Source organism: Scyliorhinus torazame, chromosome 2 (genome assembly GCF_047496885.1).
Source record: "Scyliorhinus torazame isolate Kashiwa2021f chromosome 2, sScyTor2.1, whole genome shotgun sequence".
Taxonomy (NCBI): Eukaryota; Metazoa; Chordata; class Chondrichthyes; order Carcharhiniformes; family Scyliorhinidae; genus Scyliorhinus; species Scyliorhinus torazame.
The window spans coordinates 6932417-6952610 of NC_092708.1; the positions used below are offsets into that span (position 1 = coordinate 6932417).

A 20194-nucleotide genomic window follows, 5' to 3' on the forward strand; every position below is an offset into this window, starting at 1 on the left:
AGTGTGTGAGAGTGTGTGAGAGAGTGTGTTAGAGAGTGTGTGAGAGAGTGTGTGAGAGAGAGTGTGTGAGAGTGTGTGAGAGAGTGTGTGAGAGAGTGAGAGAGTGTGTGAGAGAGTGTGAGAGTGCGTGTGAGAGAGTGAGAGAGTGTGTGAGAGTGTGTGAGAGTGTGTGTGAGAGAGTGAGAGAGTGTGTGAGAGAGTATGTGAGAGAGTGTGTGAGAGAGAGTGTGTGAGAGAGTGTGTGAGAGAGTGTGTTAGAGAGTGTGTGAGAGAGAGTGTGTGAGAGAGTGTGTGAGAGAGAGTGTGTGAGAGAGTGTGTGAGAGAGAGTGTGTGAGAGAGTGTGTGAGAGAGAGTGTGTGAGAGAGTGTGTGAGAGAGTGTGTTAGAGAGTGTGTGAGAGAGTGTGTGAGAGAGAGTGTGTGAGAGAGTGTGTGAGAGAGTGAGAGAGTGTGTGAGAGTGTGTGTGAGAGTGAGAGAGTGTGTGAGAGTGTGAGAGAGAGTGTGTTAGAGAGTGTGTGAGAGAGTGTGTGAGAGAGAGTGTGTGAGAGTGTGTGAGAGAGTGAGAGAGTGTGTGAGAGAGAGTGTGTGAGAGAGTGTGTGAGAGAAAGTGTGTGAGAGAGTGGGTGAGAGAGTGAGAGTGTGTGTGAGAGAGAGTGTGTGAGAGAGTGTGTGAAAGAGAGTGTGTGAGAGAGTGTGTGAGTGTGTGAGAGAGGGTGCGAGAGAGTGTGTGTGAGAGAGTGTGTGAGTGTGTGAGAGAGTGTGTGAGAGAGTGAGAGTGTGTGAGAGAGTGTGAGAGTGTGTGTGAGAGAGTGAGAGAGTGTGTGAGAGTGTGTGAGTGTGTGTGTGAGAGAGTGAGAGAGTGTGTGAGAGAGTGTGTGAGAGAGTGTGTGAGAGAGAGTGTGTGAGAGAGTGTGTGAGAGTGTGTTAGAGAGTGTGTGAGAGAGTGTGTGAGAGAGAGTGTGTGAGAGAGTGTGTGAGAGAGAGTGTGTGAGTGAGTGTGTGAGAGAGAGTGTGTGAGAGAGTGTGTGAGAGAGAGTGTGTGAGAGAGTGTGTGAGAGAGAGTGTGTGAGAGAGTGTGTGAGAGAGTGTGTTAGAGAGTGTGTGAGAGAGTGTGTGAGAGAGAGTGTGTGAGAGAGTGTGTGAGAGAGTGAGAGAGTGTGTGAGAGTGTGTGTGAGAGTGAGAGAGTGTGTGAGAGAGAGTGTGTGTGTGAGAGAGTGTGTGAGAGAGAGTGTGTGTGTGATGACAGAGTGTGTGAGAGAGAATGTGTGTGAGAGAGTGTGTGTGAGAGTTTGTGTGAGAGAGTGTGTGTGAGAGAGTTTGTGTGTGTGTGAGAGAGTGTGTGTGAGTGTGTGTGTGTGAGAGAGTGTGTGAGAGAGAGTGTGTGTGTGATGACAGAGTGTGTGAGAGAGAATGTGTGTGAGAGAGTGTGTGTGAGAGTTTGTGTGAGAGAGTGTGTGTGTGAGGGAGTGTGTGAGAGAGTGTGTGTGTATGTGAGAGAGTGTGTGTGTGAGAGAGTGAGAGAGTGTGAGAGAGTGTGTGTGTGAGGGAGTGTGTGAGAGAGTGTGTGTGTATGTGAGAGAGTGTGTGTGTGAGAGAGTGAGTATGTGAGAGAGTGTGTGAGAGTGTGTGAGAGAGAGTGTGTGTGAGAGAGTGTGTGAGTGTGTGAGAGAGAGTGTGTGTGTGAGAGAGTGTGTGAGAGACTGTGTGTGAGAGAGAGTGTGTGTGAGAGAGTGTGTGAGTGTGTGAGAGAGAGTGTGTGTGTGAGAGAGTGTGTGAAAGAGAGTGTGTGTGAGAGAGAGTGTGTGTATGAAGAGTGTGTGAGAGAGAGTGTGTGTGTGAGAGAGTGTGTGAGAGAGAGTGTGTGTGTGAGAGAGAGTGTGTGAGAGTGTGTGAGAGAGTGTGTGAGAGAGTGTGAGAGAGTGTGTGTGAGAGAGTGTGTGAGAGAGTGTGAGAGTGTGTGAGAGAGTGTGTGAGAGTGTGTGAGAGTGTGAGAGAGTGTGTGAGAGAGTGTGAGAGAGTGTGTGAGAGTGTGTGAGAGAGAGTGTGTGAGAGTGTGTGAGAGTGTGTGTGAGAGTGTGTGTGAGAGAGTGTGTGAGAGAGTGTGTGAGAGAGTGTGAGAGTGTGTTAGAGAGTGTGTGAGAGAGTGTGTGAGAGAGAGTGTGTGAGAGAGTGTGTGAGAGAGTGTGTGAGAGTGTGTGAGAGTGTGTGTGAGAGAGTGAGAGAGTGTGTGAGAGAGTGTGTGAGAGAGAGTGTGAGACAGTGTGTGAGAGAGTGAGAGAGTGTGTGAGAGAGTGTGTGAGAGAGTGTGAGAGTGTGTGAGAGAGTGGGTGAGAGTGTGTGAGAGAGTGAGAGAGTGTGTGAGAGAGTGTGTGAGAGAGTGTGTGAGAGTGTGTGAGAGAGAGTGTGTGAGAGTGTGTGAGAGTGTGTGTGAGAGTGTGTGTGAGAGAGTGGGTGAGAGAGTGTGTGAGAGAGTGTGTGAGAGTGTGTTAGAGAGTGTGTGAGAGAGTGTGTGAGAGAGAGTGTGTGAGAGAGTGTGTGAGAGAGTGAGAGAGTGTGTGAGAGAGTGTGTGAGAGAGTGTGTGAGAGTGTGTGAGAGTGTGTGTGAGAGAGTGAGAGAGTGTGTGAGAGAGTGTGTGAGAGAGTGTGTGAGTGTGTGAGAGTGTGTGAGAGAGAGTGCGTGAGAGAGTGTGTGAGAGAGTGTGTGAGAGAGAGTGTGTGAGAGAGTGTGTGAGAGAGAGTGTGTGAGAGAGTGTGTGAGAGTGTGTGTGAGAGTGTGTGAGAGAGTGTGTGAGAGAGTGTGTGAGAGTGAGAGAGTGTGTGAGAGAGTGTGTGAGAGTGTGTGAGAGTGTGTGTGAGCGAGTGAGAGAGTGTGTGAGAGTGTGTGAGAGAGTGTGTTAGAGAGTGTGTGAGAGAGTGTGTGAGAGAGAGTGTGTGAGAGTGTGTGAGAGAGTGTGTGAGAGAGTGAGAGAGTGTGTGAGAGAGTGTGAGAGTGCGTGTGAGAGAGTGAGAGAGTGTGTGAGAGTGTGTGAGAGTGTGTGTGAGAGAGTGAGAGAGTGTGTGAGAGAGTATGTGAGAGAGTGTGTGAGAGAGAGTGTGTGAGAGAGTGTGTGAGAGAGTGTGTTAGAGAGTGTGTGAGAAGGAGTGTGTGAGAGAGTGTGTGAGAGAGAGTGTGTGAGAGAGTGTGTGAGAGAGAGTGTGTGAGAGAGTGTGTGAGAGAGAGTGTGTGAGAGAGTGTGTGAGAGAGTGTGTGAGAGAGTGTGTTAGAGAGTGTGTGAGAGAGTGTGTGAGAGAGAGTGTGTGAGAGAGTGTGTGAGAGAGTGAGAGAGTGTGTGAGAGTGTGTGTGAGAGTGAGAGAGTGTGTGAGAGTGTGAGAGAGAGTGTGTTAGAGAGTGTGTGAGAGAGTGTGTGAGAGAGAGTGTGTGAGAGTGTGTGAGAGAGTGAGAGAGTGTGTGAGAGAGAGTGTGTGAGAGAGTGTGTGAGAGAAAGTGTGTGAGAGAGTGGGTGAGAGAGTGAGAGTGTGTGTGAGAGAGAGTGTGTGAGAGAGTGTGTGAGAGAGAGTGTGTGAGAGAGTGTGTGAGTGTGTGAGAGAGGGTGTGAGAGAGTGTGTGTGAGAGAGTGTGTGAGTGTGTGAGAGAGTGTGTGAGAGAGTGAGAGTGTGTGAGAGAGTGTGAGAGTGTGTGTGAGAGAGTGAGAGAGTGTGTGAGAGTGTGTGAGTGTGTGTGTGAGAGAGTGAGAGAGTGTGTGAGAGAGTGTGTGAGAGAGTGTGTGAGAGAGAGTGTGTGAGAGAGTGTGTGAGAGTGTGTTAGAGAGTGTGTGAGAGAGTGTGTGAGAGAGAGTGTGTGAGAGAGTGTGTGAGAGTGTGTGAGAGAGTGTGTGAGAGAGAGTGTGTGAGAGAGTGTGTGAGAGAGAGTGTGTGAGAGAGTGTGTGAGAGAGAGTGTGTGAGAGAGTGTGTGAGAGAGTGTGTTAGAGAGTGTGTGAGAGAGTGTGTGAGAGAGAGTGTGTGAGAGAGTGTGTGAGAGAGTGAGAGAGTGTGTGAGAGTGTGTGTGAGAGTGAGAGAGTGTGTGAGAGAGTGTGTGAGAGAGTGTGTGAGAGTGTGCGAGAGAGAGTGTGTGAGAGTGTGTGAGAGTGTGTGTGAGAGTGTGTGTGAGAGAGTGTGTGAGAGAGTGTGTGAGAGAGTGTGTGAGAGTGTGTTAGAGAGTGTGAGAGAGTGTGTGAGAGAGAGTGTGTGAGAGAGTGTGTGAGAGAGTGAGAGAGTGTGTGAGAGAGTGTGTGAGAGAGTGTGTGAGTGTGTGAGAGAGTGTGTGAGAGAGAGTGCGTGAGAGAGTGTGTGAGAGAGTGTGTGAGAGAGAGTGTGTGAGAGTGTGTGAGAGAGAGTGTGTGAGAGAGTGTGTGAGAGTGTGTGTGAGAGTGTGTGAGAGAGTGTGTGAGAGAGTGAGAGAGTGTGTGAGAGTGTGTGAGAGTGTGTGTGAGCGAGTGAGAGAGTGTGTGAGAGTGTGTGAGAGAGTGTGTGAGAGAGAGTGTGTGAGAGAGTGTGTGAGAGAGAGTGTGTGAGAGAGTGTGTGAGAGAGAGTGTGTGAGAGAGTGTGTGAGAGAGTGTGTGTGAGAGAGTGTGTGAGAGAGTGTGTGAGAGAGTGTGTTAGAGAGTGTGTGAGAGAGTGTGTGAGAGAGAGTGTGTGAGAGAGTGTGTGAGAGAGTGAGAGAGTGTGTGAGAGTGTGTGTGAGAGTGAGAGAGTGTGTGAGAGTGTGAGAGAGAGTGTGTTAGAGAGTGTGTGAGAGAGTGTGTGAGAGAGAGTGTGTGAGAGTGTGTGAGAGAGTGAGAGAGTGTGTGAGAGAGAGTGTGTGAGAGAGTGTGTGAGAGAGAGTGTGTGAGAGAGTGGGTGAGAGAGTGAGAGTGTGTGTGAGAGAGAGTGGGTGAGAGAGTGGGTGAGAGAGAGTGTGTGAGAGAGTGTGTGAGTGTGTGAGAGAGTGTGTGAGAGAGTGTGTGTGAGAGTGTGTGAGTGTGTGAGAGAGTGTGTGAGAGAGTGAGAGAGTGTGTGAGAGAGTGTGAGAGTGTGTGTGAGAGAGTGAGAGAGTGTGTGAGAGTGTGTGAGAGTGTGTGTGAGAGAGTGAGAGAGTGTGTGAGAGAGTGTGTGAGAGAGTGTGTGAGAGAGAGTGTGTGAGAGAGTGTGTGAGAGAGTGTGTTAGAGAGTGTGTGAGAGAGTGTGTGAGAGAGAGTGTGTGAGAGAGTGTTTGAGAGAGAGTGTGTGAGAGAGTGTGTGAGAGAGAGTGTGTGAGAGAGTGTGTGAGAGAGAGTGTGTGAGAGAGTGTGTGAGAGAGTGTGTTAGAGAGTGTGTGAGAGAGTGTGTGAGAGGGAGTGTGTGAGAGAGTGTGTGAGAGAGTGAGAGAGTGTGTGAGAGTGTGTGTGAGAGTGAGAGAGTGTGTGAGAGTGTGAGAGAGTGTGTTAGAGAGTGTGTGAGAGAATGTGTGAGAGAGAGTGTGTGAGAGTGTGTGAGAGAGTGAGAGAGTGTGTGAGAGAGAGTGTGTGAGAGAGTGTATGAGAGAGAGTGTGTGAGAGAGTGGGTGAGAGAGTGAGAGTGTGTGTGAGAGAGTGTGTGAGAGAGAGTGTGTGAGAGAGAGTGTGTGAGAGAGTGTGTGAGTGTGTGAGAGAGTGTGTGAGAGAGTGTGTGTGCGAGAGAGTGTGTGAGAGAGTGAGAGAGTGTGTGAGAGAGTGTGTGAGAGAGTGTGTGAGTGAGGGTGTGAGAGTGTGAGAGAGTGTGTGAGTGTGTGAGAGAGTGTGTGAGAGAGTGAGAGTGTGTGAGAGAGTGTGAGAGTGTGTGTGAGAGAGTGAGAGAGTGTGTGAGAGTGTGTGAGTGTGTGTGTGAGAGAGTGAGAGAGTGTGTGAGAGAGTGTGTGAGAGAGTGTGTGAGAGAGAGTGTGTGAGAGAGTGTGTGAGAGTGTGTTAGAGAGTGTGTGAGAGAGTGTGTGAGAGAGAGTGTGTGAGAGAGTGTGTGAGAGAGAGTGTGTGAGAGAGTGTGTGAGAGAGTGTGTGAGAGAGTGTGTGAGAGAGAGTGTGTGAGAGAGTGTGTGAGAGAGTGTGTTAGAGAGTGTGTGAGAGAGTGTGTGAGAGAGAGTGTGTGAGAGAGTGTGTGAGAGAGTGAGAGAGTGTGTGAGAGTGTGTGTGAGAGTGAGAGAGTGTGTGAGAGAGAGTGTGTGTGTGAGAGAGTGTGTGAGAGAGAGTGTGTGTGTGATGACAGAGTGTGTGAGAGAGAATGTGTGTGAGAGTGTGTGTGTGAGAGTTTGTGTGAGAGAGTGTGTGTGAGAGAGTTTGTGTGTGTGTGAGAGAGTGTGTGTGAGTGTGTGTGTGTGAGAGAGTGTGTGAGAGAGAGTGTGTGTGTGATGACAGAGTGTGTGAGAGAGAATGTGTGTGAGAGAGTGTGTGTGAGAGTTTGTGTGAGAGAGTGTGTGTGTGAGGGAGTGTGTGAGAGAGTGTGTGTGTATGTGAGAGAGTGTGTGTGTGAGAGAGTGAGAGAGTGTGAGAGAGTGTGTGTGTGAGGGAGTGTGTGAGAGAGTGTGTGTGTATGTGAGAGAGTGTGTGTGTGAGAGAGTGAGTGTGTGAGAGAGTGTGTGAGAGTGTGTGAGAGAGAGTGTGTGTGAGAGAGTGTGTGAGTGTGTGAGAGAGAGTGTGTGTGTGAGAGAGTGTGTGAGAGACTGTGTGTGAGAGAGAGTGTGTGTGAGAGAGTGTGTGAGTGTGTGAGAGAGAGTGTGTGTGTGAGAGAGTGTGTGAAAGAGAGTGTGTGTGAGAGAGAGTGTGTGTATGAAGAGTGTGTGAGAGAGAGTGTGTGTGTGAGAGAGTGTGTGAGAGAGAGTGTGTGTGTGAGAGAGAGTGTGTGAGAGTGTGTGAGAGAGTGTGTGAGAGAGTGTGAGAGAGTGTGTGTGAGAGAGTGTGTGAGAGAGTGTGAGAGTGTGTGAGAGAGTGTGTGAGAGTGTGTGAGAGTGTGAGAGAGTGTGTGAGAGAGTGTGAGAGAGTGTGTGAGAGTGTGTGAGAGAGAGTGTGTGAGAGTGTGTGAGAGAGTGTGTGAGAGAGTGTGTTAGAGAGTGTGTGAGAGAGTGTGTGAGAGAGAGTGTGTGAGAGAGTGTTTGAGAGAGAGTGTGTGAGAGAGTGTGTGAGAGAGAGTGTGTGAGAGAGTGTGTGAGAGAGAGTGTGTGAGAGAGTGTGTGAGAGAGTGTTAGAGAGTTTGTGAGAGAGTGTGTGAGAGGGAGTGTGTGAGAGAGTGTGTGAGAGAGTGAGAGAGTGTGTGAGAGTGTGTGTGAGAGTGAGAGAGTGTGTGAGAGTGTGAGAGAGTGTGTTAGAGAGTGTGTGAGAGAGTGTGTGAGAGAGAGTGTGTGAGAGTGTGTGAGAGAGTGTGTGTGAGAGAGTTTGTGTGTGTGTGAGAGAGTGTGTGTGAGTGTGTGTGTGTGAGAGAGTGTGTGAGAGAGAGTGTGTGTGTGATGACAGAGTGTGTGAGAGAGAATGTGTGTGAGAGAGTGTGTGTGAGAGTTTGTGTGAGAGAGTGTGTGTGTGAGGGAGTGTGTGAGAGAGTGTGTGTGTATGTGAGAGAGTGTGTGTGTGAGAGAGTGAGAGAGTGTGAGAGAGTGTGTGTGTGAGGGAGTGTGTGAGAGAGTGTGTGTGTATGTGAGAGAGTGTGTGTGTGAGAGAGTGAGTGTGTGAGAGAGTGTGTGAGAGTGTGTGAGAGAGAGTGTGTGTGAGAGAGTGTGTGAGTGTGTGAGAGAGAGTGTGTGTGTGAGAGAGTGTGTGAGAGACTGTGTGTGAGAGAGAGTGTGTGTGAGAGAGTGTGTGAGTGTGTGAGAGAGAGTGTGTGTGTGAGAGAGTGTGTGAAAGAGAGTGTGTGTGAGAGAGAGTGTGTGTATGAAGAGTGTGTGAGAGAGAGTGTGTGTGTGAGAGAGTGTGTGAGAGAGAGTGTGTGTGTGAGAGAGAGTGTGTGAGAGTGTGTGAGAGAGTGTGTGAGAGAGTGTGAGAGAGTGTGTGTGAGAGAGTGTGTGAGAGAGTGTGAGAGTGTGTGAGAGAGTGTGTGAGAGTGTGTGAGAGTGTGACAGAGTGTGTGAGAGAGTGTGAGAGAGTGTGTGAGAGTGTGTGAGAGAGAGTGTGTGAGAGTGTGTGAGAGAGTGTGTGAGAGAGTGTGTTAGAGAGTGTGTGAGAGAGTGTGTGAGAGAGAGTGTGTGAGAGAGTGTTTGAGAGAGAGTGTGTGAGAGAGTGTGTGAGAGAGAGTGTGTGAGAGAGTGTGTGAGAGAGAGTGTGTGAGAGAGTGTGTGAGAGAGTGTTAGAGAGTTTGTGAGAGAGTGTGTGAGAGGGAGTGTGTGAGAGAGTGTGTGAGAGAGTGAGAGAGTGTGTGAGAGTGTGTGTGAGAGTGAGAGAGTGTGTGAGAGTGTGAGAGAGTGTGTTAGAGAGTGTGTGAGAGAGTGTGTGAGAGAGAGTGTGTGAGAGTGTGTGAGAGAGTGAGAGAGTGTGTGAGAGAGAGTGTGTGAGAGAGTGTGTGAGAGAGAGTGTGTGAGAGAGTGGGTGAGAGAGTGAGAGTGTGTGTGAGAGAGTGTGTGAGAGAGAGTGTGTGAGAGAGAGTGTGTGAGAGAGTGTGTGAGTGTGTGAGAGAGTGTGTGAGAGAGTGTGTGTGCGAGAGAGTGTGTGAGAGAGTGAGAGAGTGTGTGAGAGAGTGTGTGAGTGTGTGAGAGAGGGTGTGAGAGAGTGTGTGTGAGAGAGTGTGTGAGTGTGTGAGAGAGTGTGTGAGAGAGTGAGAGTGTGTGAGAGAGTGTGAGAGTGTGTGTGAGAGAGTGAGAGAGTGTGTGAGAGTGGTTGAGTGTGTGTGTGAGAGAGTGAGAGAGTGTGTGAGAGAGTGTGTGAGAGAGTGTGTGAGAGAGAGTGTGTGAGAGAGTGTGTGAGAGTGTGTTAGAGAGTGTGTGAGAGAGTGTGTGAGAGAGAGTGTGTGAGAGAGTGTGTGAGAGAGAGTGTGTGAGAGAGTGTGTGAGAGAGAGTGTGTGAGAGAGTGTGTGAGAGAGAGTGTGTGAGAGAGTGTGTGAGAGAGAGTGTGTGAGAGAGTGTGTGAGAGAGTGTGTTAGAGAGTGTGTGAGAGAGTGTGTGAGAGAGAGTGTGTGAGAGAGTGTGTGAGAGAGTGAGAGAGTGTGTGAGAGTGTGTGTGAGAGTGAGAGAGTGTGTGAGAGAGAGTGTGTGTGTGAGAGAGTGTGTGAGAGAGAGTGTGTGTGTGATGACAGAGTGTGTGAGAGAGAATGTGTGTGAGAGAGTGTGTGTGAGAGTTTGTGTGAGAGAGTGTGTGTGAGAGAGTTTGTGTGTGTGTGAGAGAGTGTGTGTGAGTGTGTGTGTGTGAGAGAGTGTGTGAGAGAGAGTGTGTGTGTGATGACAGAGTGTGTGAGAGAGAATGTGTGTGAGAGAGTGTGTGTGAGAGTTTGTGTGAGAGAGTGTGTGTGTAAGGGAGTGTGTGAGAGATTGTGTGTGTATGTGAGAGAGTGTGTGTGTGAGAGAGTGAGAGAGTGTGAGAGAGTGTGTGTGTGAGGGAGTGTGTGAGAGAGTGTGTGTGTATGTGAGAGAGTGTGTGTGTGAGAGAGTGAGTGTGTGAGAGAGTGTGTGAGAGTGTGTGAGAGAGAGTGTGTGTGAGAGAGTGTGTGAGTGTGTGAGAGAGAGTGTGTGTGTGAGAGAGTGTGTGAGAGACTGTGTGTGAGAGAGAGTGTGTGTGAGAGAGTGTGTGAGTGTGTGAGAGAGAGTGTGTGTGTGAGAGAGTGTGTGAAAGAGAGTGTGTGTGAGAGAGAGTGTGTGTATGAAGAGTGTGTGAGAGAGAGTGTGTGTGTGAGAGAGTGTGTGAGAGAGAGTGTGTGTGTGAGAGAGAGTGTGTGAGAGTGTGTGAGAGAGTGTGTGAGAGAGTGTGAGAGAGTGTGTGTGAGAGAGTGTGTGAGAGAGTGTGAGAGTGTGTGAGAGAGTGTGTGAGAGTGTGTGAGAGTGTGAGAGAGTGTGTGAGAGAGTGTGAGAGAGTGTGTGAGAGTGTGTGAGAGTGTGTGAGAGTGTGTGTGAGAGTGTGTGTGAGAGAGTGTGTGAGAGAGTGTGTGAGAGAGTGTGAGAGTGTGTTAGAGAGTGTGTGAGAGAGTGTGTGAGAGAGAGTGTGTGAGAGAGTGTGTGAGAGAGTGTGTGAGAGTGTGTGAGAGTGTGTGTGAGAGAGTGAGAGAGTGTGTGAGAGAGTGTGTGAGAGAGAGTGTGAGACAGTGTGTGAGAGAGTGAGAGAGTGTGTGAGAGAGTGTGTGAGAGAGTGTGAGAGTGTGTGAGAGAGTGGGTGAGAGTGTGTGAGAGAGTGAGAGAGTGTGTGAGAGAGTGTGTGAGAGAGTGTGTGAGAGTGTGTGAGAGAGAGTGTGTGAGAGTGTGTGAGAGTGTGTGTGAGAGTGTGTGTGAGAGAGTGGGTGAGAGAGTGTGTGAGAGAGTGTGTGAGAGTGTGTTAGAGAGTGTGTGAGAGAGTGTGTGAGAGAGAGTGTGTGAGAGAGTGTGTGAGAGAGTGAGAGAGTGTGTGAGAGAGTGTGTGAGAGAGTGTGTGAGAGTGTGTGAGAGTGTGTGTGAGAGAGTGAGAGAGTGTGTGAGAGAGTGTGTGAGAGAGTGTGTGAGTGTGTGAGAGTGTGTGAGAGAGAGTGCGTGAGAGAGTGTGTGAGAGAGTGTGTGAGAGAGAGTGTGTGAGAGAGTGTGTGAGAGTGAGAGAGTGTGTGAGAGAGTGTGTGAGAGTGTGTGAGAGTGTGTGTGAGCGAGTGAGAGAGTGTGTGAGAGTGTGTGAGAGAGTGTGTTAGAGAGTGCGTGAGAGAGTGTGTGAGAGAGAGTGTGTGAGAGTGTGTGAGAGAGTGTGTGAGAGAGTGAGAGAGTGTGTGAGAGAGTGTGAGAGTGCGTGTGAGAGAGTGAGAGAGTGTGTGAGAGTGTGTGAGAGTGTGTGTGAGAGAGTGAGAGAGTGTGTGAGAGAGTATGTGAGAGAGTGTGTGAGAGAGAGTGTGTGAGAGAGTGTGTGAGAGAGTGTGTTAGAGAGTGTGTGAGAGAGAGTGTGTGAGAGAGTGTGTGAGAGAGAGTGTGTGAGAGAGTGTGTGAGAGAGAGTGTGTGAGAGAGTGTGTGAGAGAGAGTGTGTGAGAGAGTGTGTGAGAGAGTGTGTGAGAGAGTGTGTGAGAGAGTGTGTGAGAGAGAGTGTGTGAGAGAGTGTGTGAGAGAGTGAGAGAGTGTGTGAGAGTGTGTGTGAGAGTGAGAGAGTGTGTGAGAGTGTGAGAGAGAGTGTGTTAGAGAGTGTGTGAGAGAGTGTGTGAGAGAGAGTGTGTGAGAGTGTGTGAGAGAGTGAGAGAGTGTGTGAGAGAGAGTGTGTGAGAGAGTGTGTGAGAGAAAGTGTGTGAGAGAGTGGGTGAGAGAGTGAGAGTGTGTGTGAGAGAGAGTGTGAGAGTGTGAGAGAGTGTGTGAGAGAGTGTGTGAGTGTGTGAGAGAGGGTGTGAGAGAGTGTGTGTGAGAGAGTGTGTGAGGTGTGTGAGAGAGTGTGTGAGAGAGTGTGAGGTGTGATTAGAGTGTCGAGAGGTGTGTGAGAGAGTGAGAGAGTGTGTGAGAGTGTGTGAGTGTGTGTGTGAGAGAGTGAGAGAGTGTGTGAGAGAGTGTGTGAGAGAGTGTGAGAGAGAGTGTGTGAGAGAGTGTGTGAGAGTGTGTTAGAGAGTGTGTGAGAGAGTGTGTGAGAGAGAGTGTGTGAGAGAGTGTGTGAGAGAGAGTGTGTGAGAGAGTGTGTGAGAGAGAGTGTGTGAGAGAGTGTGTGAGAGAGAGTGTGTGAGAGAGTGTGTGAGAGAGAGTGTGTGAGAGAGTGTCTGAGAGAGTGTGTTAGAGAGTGTGTGAGAGAGTGTGTGAGAGAGAGTGTGTGAGAGAGTGTGTGAGAGAGTGAGAGAGTGTGTGAGAGTGTGTGTGAGAGTGAGAGAGTGTGTGAGAAAGTGTGTGAGAGAGTGTGTGAGAGTGTGCGAGAGAGAGTGTGTGAGAGTGTGTGAGAGTGTGTGAGAGAGTGTGTGAGAGAGTGTGTGAGAGAGTGTGTGAGAGTGTGTGAGAGAGTGTGTGAGAGAGAGTGTGTGAGAGAGTGTGTGAGAGAGTGAGAGAGTGTGTGAGAGAGTGTGTGAGAGAGTGTGTGAGTGTGTGAGAGAGTGTGTTGAGAGAGAGTGCGTGAGAGAGTGTGTGAGAGAGTGTGTGAGAGAGAGTGTTGAGAGTGTGTGAGAGAGTGTGTGAGAGAGTGAGTGAGAGTGAGTGTGAGAGTTTGTGATTTAGATAGCTGTGTGATAGAGTGAGAGAGTGTGTGAGAGTGTGTGAGAGTGTGAGAGTGTGTGTGAGCGAGTTGAGAGAGTGTGTGAGAGTGTGTGAGAGAGTGTGTTAGAGAGTGTGTGAGAGAGTGTGTGAGAGAGAGTGTGAGAGTGTGTGAGAGAGTGTGTGAGAGAGTGAGAGAGTGTGTGAGAGAGTGTGAGAGTGTGTGTGAGAGAGTGAGAGAGTGTGTGAGAGTGTGTGAGAGTGTGTGTGAGAGAGTGAGAGAGTGTGTGAGAGAGTATGTGAGAGAGTGTGTGAGAGAGAGTGTGTGAGAGAGTGTGTGAGAGAGTGTGTTAGAGAGTGTGTGAGAGAGAGTGTGTGAGAGAGTGTGTGAGAGAGAGTGTGTGAGAGAGTGTGTGAGAGAGAGTGTGTGAGAGAGTGTGTGAGAGAGTGTGTGTGAGAGAGTGTGTGAGAGATGTGTGAGAGAGTGTGTTAGAGAGTGTGCTGAGAGAGTGTGTGAGAGAGAGTGTGTGAGAGAGTGTGTGAGAGAGTGAGAGAGTGTGAGAGAGTGTGTGAGAGTGAGAGAGTGTGTGAGAGTGTGAGAGAGAGTGTGTTAGAGATTGTGTGAGAGAGTGTGTGAGAGAGAGTGTGTGAGAGTGTGTGAGAGAGTGAGAGAGTGTGTGAGGAGAGAGTGTGTGAGAGAGTGTGTGAGAGAGAGTGTGTGAGAGAGTGGGTGAGAGAGTGAGAGTGTGTGTGAGAGAGAGTGGGTGAGAGAGTGGGTGAGAGAGAGAGTGTGAGAGAGTGTGTGAGTGTGTGAGATATGTGTGAGAGAGTGTAGTGATAGTGTGTTGCTTGTGAGAGAGTGTGTGAGAGAGTGATAGATATGTTTGAGAGCTTTTGAGAGTGTCGTGTGAGAGATTGAGAGAGTGTGAGTTGAGAGAGATGTGTTGAGATAGTCGAGATAGTGTGTGAGAGAGTGTGTGAGAGAGTGTGTGAGAGAGTGTGTGAGAGAGTGGTGTTAGAGAGTGTGGTAGAGAGTGTGTGAGAGAGTGTGTGAGAGATAGTGTGAGAGAGTGTGAGAGAGAGTGTGTGAGAGAGTGTGTGAGAGAGAGTGTGTGAGAGAGTGTGAGAGAGAGATTGTGAGAGAGTGTGTGAGAGGAGTGTGTTAGAGATTTGATAGAGTGTTAGAGAGAGGAGTGTTTGAGAGAGTGTGTGAGAGAGTGAGAGAGTGTGTGAGAGTGTGTGCGATAGTGAGAGGAGTGTGTGAGAGTGTGAGAGAGTGTGTTAGAGAGTATAGATAGAGTGTGTGAGAGAGAGTGTTGAGAGTGTGTGAGAGATTGAGAGAGAGTGTGAGAGAGCTGGGTGATAGAGTGAGAGTGCTGCTGTGAGAGAGAGTGATGAGAGATGAGTGTGTAGAGAGAGTGTGTGAGAGAGTGTGTGAGTGTGTGAGAGAGTGTGTGAGAGAGTGTGTGTGCGAGAGAGTGTGTGAGAGAGTGAGAGAGTGTGTGAGAGAGTGTGTGAAAGTGTGTGAGAGAGTGTGTGAGAGAGTGTGTGAGAGAGTGAGAGAGTGTGTGAGAGTGTGTGAGAGTGTGTGTGAGAGAGAGTGTGTGAGAGAGTGTGTGAGAGAGAGAGTGTGTGAGAGTGTGTGAGAGAGTGTGTGAGAGAGTGTGTTTGAGAGAGTGTGTGAGAGAGTGTGTTAGAGAGTGTGTGAGAGAGTAGTGTGAGAGAGTGTGTGAGAGAGAGTGTGTTAGAGAGTGTGTGAGAGAGTGTGTGAGAGAGAGTGTGTGTGAGAGAGAGTGTGTGAGAGAGAGTGTGTGAGAGAGTGTGAGAGAGAGTGTGTGAGAGAGAGTGTGTTAGAGAGAGTGAGAGTGTGTGAGAGAGAGTGTGTGAGAGAGTGTGTGAGAGAGTGTGAGAGAGAGTGTGTGAGAGAGAGTGTGTTAGAGAGTGTGTGAGAGTGTGTGAGAGAGTGTGTGAGAGAGTGTGTGAGAGAGAGTGTGTGTGAGAGTCTGTGTGAGAGTGTGTGTGTGAGAGAGTGTGTGAGAGAGTGTGTGAGAGAGTGAGAGAGTGTGTGAGAGAGTATGTGAGAGAGTGTGTGAGAGAGAGTGTGTGAGAGAGTGTGTGAGAGAGTGTGTTAGAGATGTGTGAGAGAGAGTGTGTGAGAGAGAGTGTGTGAGAGAGTGCTGTGAGAGATAGTGTGTGAGAGAGTGTGAGAGAGAGTGTGTGAGAGAGTGTGTGAGAGAGTGTGTGTGAGAGAGTGTGTGAGAGAGTAGTGTGAGAGAGTGTGTTAGAGAGTGTGTGAGAGAGTGTGAGAGAGAGTGTGTGAGAGAGTGTTGTGAGAGAGTGAGAGAGTGTGTGAGAGTGTGTGTGAGAGTGAGAGAGTGTGTGTGAGAGTGTGAGAGAGAGTGCTGTCTAGAGAGTGTTTGAGATAGTGTGTGAGAGAGAGTGTGTGAGAGTGTGAGAGGAGTGAGAGAGTGTGTGAGAGAGAGTGTGTGAGAGAGTGTGTGAGAGACGAGTGTGTGAGAGAGTGGGTGAGAGAGTGAGAGTGAGTGTGAGAGAGAGTGTGTGAGAGAGTGTGTAGAGAGAGTGTGTGAGAGAGTGTGAGAGTGTGTGAGAGAGTGTGTGAGAGAGTGTGTGAGAGTGTTTAGTGAGTGAGAGAGTGTGTGAGAGAGTGAGAGAGTGTGTGAGGAGTGAGTGTGTGAGAGAGTGAGAGGTGTGAGAGAGTGTGTGAGAGTGTGTGTGAGAGAGTGAGAGAGTGTGTGAGAGAGTGTGTGAGAGAGAGTGTGTGAGAGAGTGTGTGAGAGAGTGTGTTAGAGAGTGTGTGAGAGAGTGTGTGAGAGAGAGTGTGTGAGAGAGTGTGTGAGAGAGAGTGTGTGAGAGAGTGTGTGAGAGAGAGTGTGTGAGAGAGTGTGTGAGAGAGAGTGTGTGAGAGAGTGTGTGAGAGAGTGTGTTAGAGAGTGTGTGAGAGAGTGTGTGAGAGGAGTGTGTGAGAGAGTGTGTGAGAGAGTGAGAGAGTGTGTGAGAGTGTGTGTGAGAGTGAGAGAGTGTGTGAGAGTGTGAGAGAGAGTGTGTTAGAGAGTGTGTGAGAGAGTGTGTGAGAGAGAGTGTGTGAGAGTGTGTGAGAGAGTGAGAGGTGTGTGAGAGAGAGTGTGTGAGAGAGTGTGTGAGAGAGAGTGTGTGAGAGAGTGGGTGAGAGAGTGAGAGTGTGTGTGAGAGAGTGTGTGAGAGAGAGTGTGTGAGAGAGAGTGTGTGAGAGAGTGTGTGAGTGTGTGAGAGAGTGTGAGAGAGAGTGTGTGTGCGAGAGAGTGTGTGAGAGAGTGAGAGAGTGTGTGAGAGAGTGTGTGAGAGTGTGTGAGAGAGTGTGTGAGAGATTGAGAGAGTGTGTGTGAGAGTGTGTGAGAGTGTGTGTGAGAGAGAGTGTGTGAGAGAGTGTGTGAGAGAGAGTGTGTGTGAGAGTGTGTGAGAGAGTGTGTGAGATAGTGTGTTTGAGAGAGTGTGTGAGAGAGTGTGTTAGAGAGTGTGTGAGAGAGTGTGTGAGAGAGAGTGTGAGAGAGAGTGTGAGAGTGTGTGAGAGTGTGTGAGAGAGAGTGTGTGTGAGAGAGAGTGTGAGAGAGAGAGTGTGGAGATGTGAGAGAGAGTGTGTGAGAGAGAGTGTGTTAGAGAGTGTGTGAGAGAGTGTGTGAGAGAGAGTGTGTGAGAGAGTGTGAGAGAGAGTGTGTGAGAGAGAGTGTGTTAGAGAGTGTGAGAGTGTGTGAGAGAGAGTGTGTGAGAGAGTGTGTGAGAGAGTGTGAGAGAGAGTGTGTGAGAGAGAGTGTGTTAGAGAGTGTGTGAGAGTGTGTGAGAGAGTGTGTGAGAGAGTGTGTGAGAGAGAGTGTGTGTGAGAGTCTGTGTGAGAGTGTGTGTGTGAGAGTGTGTGTGAGAGAGAGTGTGTTAGAGAGTGTGTGAGAGAGAGTGTGTGAGAGAGAGTGTGTGAGAGTGTGAGAGAGTGTGTGAGAGTGAGAGAGAGTGTGTGAGAGAGTGTGTGAGAGAGTGTGAGAGAGAGTGTGTGTGAGAATGTGTGTGAGAGAGTGTGTGAGAGAGAGTGTGAGAGTGTGTGAGAGTGTGTGTGAGAGAGAGTGTGAGAGAGTGTGAGAGAGTGTGTGAGAGTGTGTGTGAGAGAGTGTGTGTGAGAGAGTGTGTGTGAGAGTGTGTGTGAGAGAGTGTGTGAGAGAGAGTGTGAGAGTGAGTGTGAGAGTGTGTGTGAGAGAGAGTGTGAGAGTGTGTGTGAGAGTGTGTTTGAGAGAGAGTGTGAGAGAGAGTGTGAGAGAGTGTGTGAGAGAGTGTGAGAGAGAGTGTGAGAGTGTGTGTGAGAGAGAGTGTGTGAGAGAGTGTGAGAGAGAGAGTGTGTGAGAGAGTGTGAGAGAGTGTGAGAGAGAGTGTGAGAGAGAGTGTGAGAGTGTGTGTGAGCAGAGAGTGTGTGAGAGAGTGTGAGATAGTGTGTGAGAGAGTGTGAGAGAGAGTGTGAGAGTGTGTGTGAGAGAGAGTGTGAGAGAGAGTGTGAGAGTGTGTGTGAGAGAGTGAGAGAGTGTGTGTGAGAGTGTGTGTGAGAGAGAGTGTGTGAGAGAGTGTGTGAGAGAGAGTGTGTGAGAGTGACAGTGGGCGGGATCTCTGATCCTGAGGCGAAGTGTTGCCGCCGTGGTAAACACCATCGCGTTTCTGGACGGCGTCAACACGGCCTCAGGAGCAGCGATTTTGACGCCTACAGGGGGCCAGACCGGCACTGAGGCGACCAGGCCGCACCAGCTGCCGATTCCGGCGTCCGCTGAGCGCCGCGGATCTACGCATGCACAGCGGCTCCGTTCTCCGCACCGGCCCCGACGCACCGGGACGTAGGGCTACAGGGGCCGGCGCGGAACCAAAAGAGGCCCCCAGCCCGAGAGGCCGGCCCGCCGATCGGTAGACCCCCGATCGCGAGCCAGGCCACAGCAGAGGCCCCCCTGGGGTCGTACGCCCCTCATACCCCACCAGGCCGCCCCCGAATCCATTCACTCCGCGGTCCCACCGGGTAAGACCAGGTTAGAACAGCGTCGGCGGGACGCGGGTTAGTTTGTAAGGCCGTTCGGCCCATCGCGGGCCGAGAATCGCTGGGCGGGCCACGGAGAGCAGCCCATGACCGGCACCTTGCCAACCGCTCTCCGCAGAATTGGCGGATCGGCGTCTGACGGCGTTGCGCGATTTGCGCCCATCCCGGCGATTCTCCGGCAGCCTGGGCTGAGAAAATCCCGCCCAGTGTGTGTGCGAGAGAGAGAGTGTGTGTTGCGTATGTGTGTGAGAGTGTGTGTGAGAGAGTGTGTGTGTGAGAGAGAGTGTGTAAGAGCATGTGTAAGAGAGTGTCAGTACTGACCCTCTGACAGTGCAGCACTCCCTCAGTACTGATCCTCTGACAGTGCGGCACTCTCTCAGTACTGACCCTCTGACAGTGCAGCACTCCCTCAGTACTGATCCTCTGACAGTGCGGCACTCTCTCAGTGCTGACCCTCTGACAGTGCAGCACTCCCTCAGTACTGATCCTCTGACAGTGCGGCACTCCCTCAGTGCTGACCCTCTGACAGTGCAGCACTCCCTCAGTACTGATCCTCTGACAGTGCGGCACTCCCTCAGTACCGACCCTCTGACAGTGCAGCACTCCCTCAGTACTGACCCTCTGACGGTGCAGCACCCCCTCAGTACCGACCCTCTGACGGTGCGGCACTCCCTCAGTACTGACCCTCTGACAGTGCAGAACACCCCTCAGTACTGACCCTCTGATAGTGCAGCACTCCCTCAGTACTGACCCTCTGACAGTGCAGCACTCCCTCAGTACTGACCCTCTGAGAGTGCAGCACTCCCTCAGTACTGACCCTCTGACAGTGCGGCACTCCCTCAGTACTGACCCTCTGACAGTGCGGCACTCCCTCAGTACTGACCCTCTGACAGTGCAGCACTCCCTCAGTGCTGACCCTCTGACCGTGCTGCACTCGCTCAGTACTGACCCTCTGACAGTGCAGCACTCCCTCAGTACTGACCCTCTGACGGTGCGGCACTCCCTCAGTACTGACCCTCTGACAGTGCGGCACTCCCTCAGTACTGACCCTCTGACAGTGCGGCACTCCCTCAGTACTGACCCTCTGACAGTGCGGCACTCCCTCAGTACTGACCCTCTGACAGTGCGGCACTCCCTCAGTACTGACCCTCTGACAGTGCAGCACCCCCTCAGTACCGACCCTCTGACAGTGCGGCACTCCCTCAGTACTGACCCTCTGACAGTGCAGCACCCCCTCAGTACCGACCCTCTGACAGTGCGGCACTCCCTCAGTACTGACCCTCTGACAGTGCAGCACTCCCTCAGTACTGACCTTCTGACAGTGCGGCACTCCCTCAGTACTGACCCTCTGACAGTGCAGCACTCCCTCAGTACTGACCTTCTGACAGTGCGGCACTCCCTCAGTACTGACTCTCTGACAGTGCAGCACTCCCTCAGTACTGACCCTCTGACAGTGCGGCGCTCCCTGGTCAGCATTGAACCTTACCCACGGAGTCCCAACCGAATCATGCGGAGAGGATAAGTGGATTTTTGGAGAAGCCTTTCGATTTGCTGTACATTTAACTTCCATTTCATGATTTTCTCCATCTCAGACAGCCTGGAGCTGTGGTGACGTACCTGGAGAACAACGCGGACACAAGCAACTTCCATCCGTCCACAATGTTCACTGCTGGTTTAAATTGTCCAGAATGACTGAGCAGGGTGTGTTTGGTAATGGAGATGGAGATGGCAGCAATATCTCAGACAGTAAAAAGGAAGTTGAGCTGAAAACCCATCGAATTATGAAGTGGAAGCGAAAGTATTTCTATTTAAATCTCCTGAGCTAACATCATCTTTGACCTCTGAGGCACATTAAAATACTGCAATAAGAATAACCCGCCTTGTGTTTTCCAGCGCCTGTCTCTCGGAGTTCACTGTGTTGAATGTTTCAATCCAGGGTCAAGGATTATTTTTGTGGGTTGTGCAGACACAGGTTTTGATGCGGTGACTTGTTTCCATTTGGGAAATCTTGTGCTCTGGGGAACCATGTGTGCAGGGAATGTTGTCCGAGTTACAGACTCTGAGGAATCTCTGCGGCAAATTTGGAAATGTGAGAGTTTCCTGGGTAATACATTTCAGAATGCAGTGAGGACAGTGTAACTGGGAGGGGCGGGAGGGGAGGGAGTGTGTGACTATCAGACGGAGTAGGAGGGGGGCATGGATAATGCCGGAATTTGCTAAGCCAGTGGTAAAATGAACCAGATGTTGGATATCTTCTGCCTTGTTCTATATTTTATACACCTCGGAGCTATGCAGAGCAGACACTAGTTTCTCAGTCCGTAAACGGTTTATTTACAAGAAGAGAAAATCTCTGTAATCAGAAATTATCTGCACTCAAACGTACAGCTCAGCTCAACGTAGCTTCCGTGTGTCCGATAACTTTGCTCTGAGTCAACACCCAGGTTTACTCAATCAAGAGCAGTGAGCATAGATGGGTAACCAGGCTCACATAAGGGAAGACAGAATGATTGAACACTGTACCAGGGAATGTATTTTTAAAATTCATTCACAGGATGCATGTGTTCCTGGAAAGGTCAACATTTATTTCCTGTCTCCAGTTGCCTTAGAGAAGGTGGTGTTGAGCCACTTTCCATAGAATCCGCACAGTGCGAAAGGGGGCCATTCAGCCCATCGATTGTGTACCAACCCTCCGAAAGAGCAGTCTATCCATGCCCACTCCCTCGCCCTATCCCCGTAAATCCACCTAACCTACACATTTTTGGAGTGTGGGAGGAAACCGGAGCACCCGGAGGAAACCCACGCAGACAGGGGGAGAACATGCAAACTCCACATAGGCAGGGACCCAGGGTTTGAATGGAACCCAGGTCCCTGG

General features: G+C 50.4%; 1 protein-coding gene across 2 annotated transcripts in view; it reads right to left on the minus strand.

Moving 5' to 3' along the window:
* LOC140385864 (natural resistance-associated macrophage protein 2-like) overlaps positions 1-19173 on the minus strand; it is a 285160-nt gene extending 265987 nt beyond the window's left edge. For both annotated transcript variants that reach the window (XM_072468468.1, XM_072468492.1), the window contains exon 1: positions 18940-19173. The gene's annotated coding sequence lies outside the window, so the exon portion shown is untranslated. The remainder of the gene's footprint in view (positions 1-18939) is intronic.
* Positions 19174-20194: the final 1021 nt, after the last annotated feature.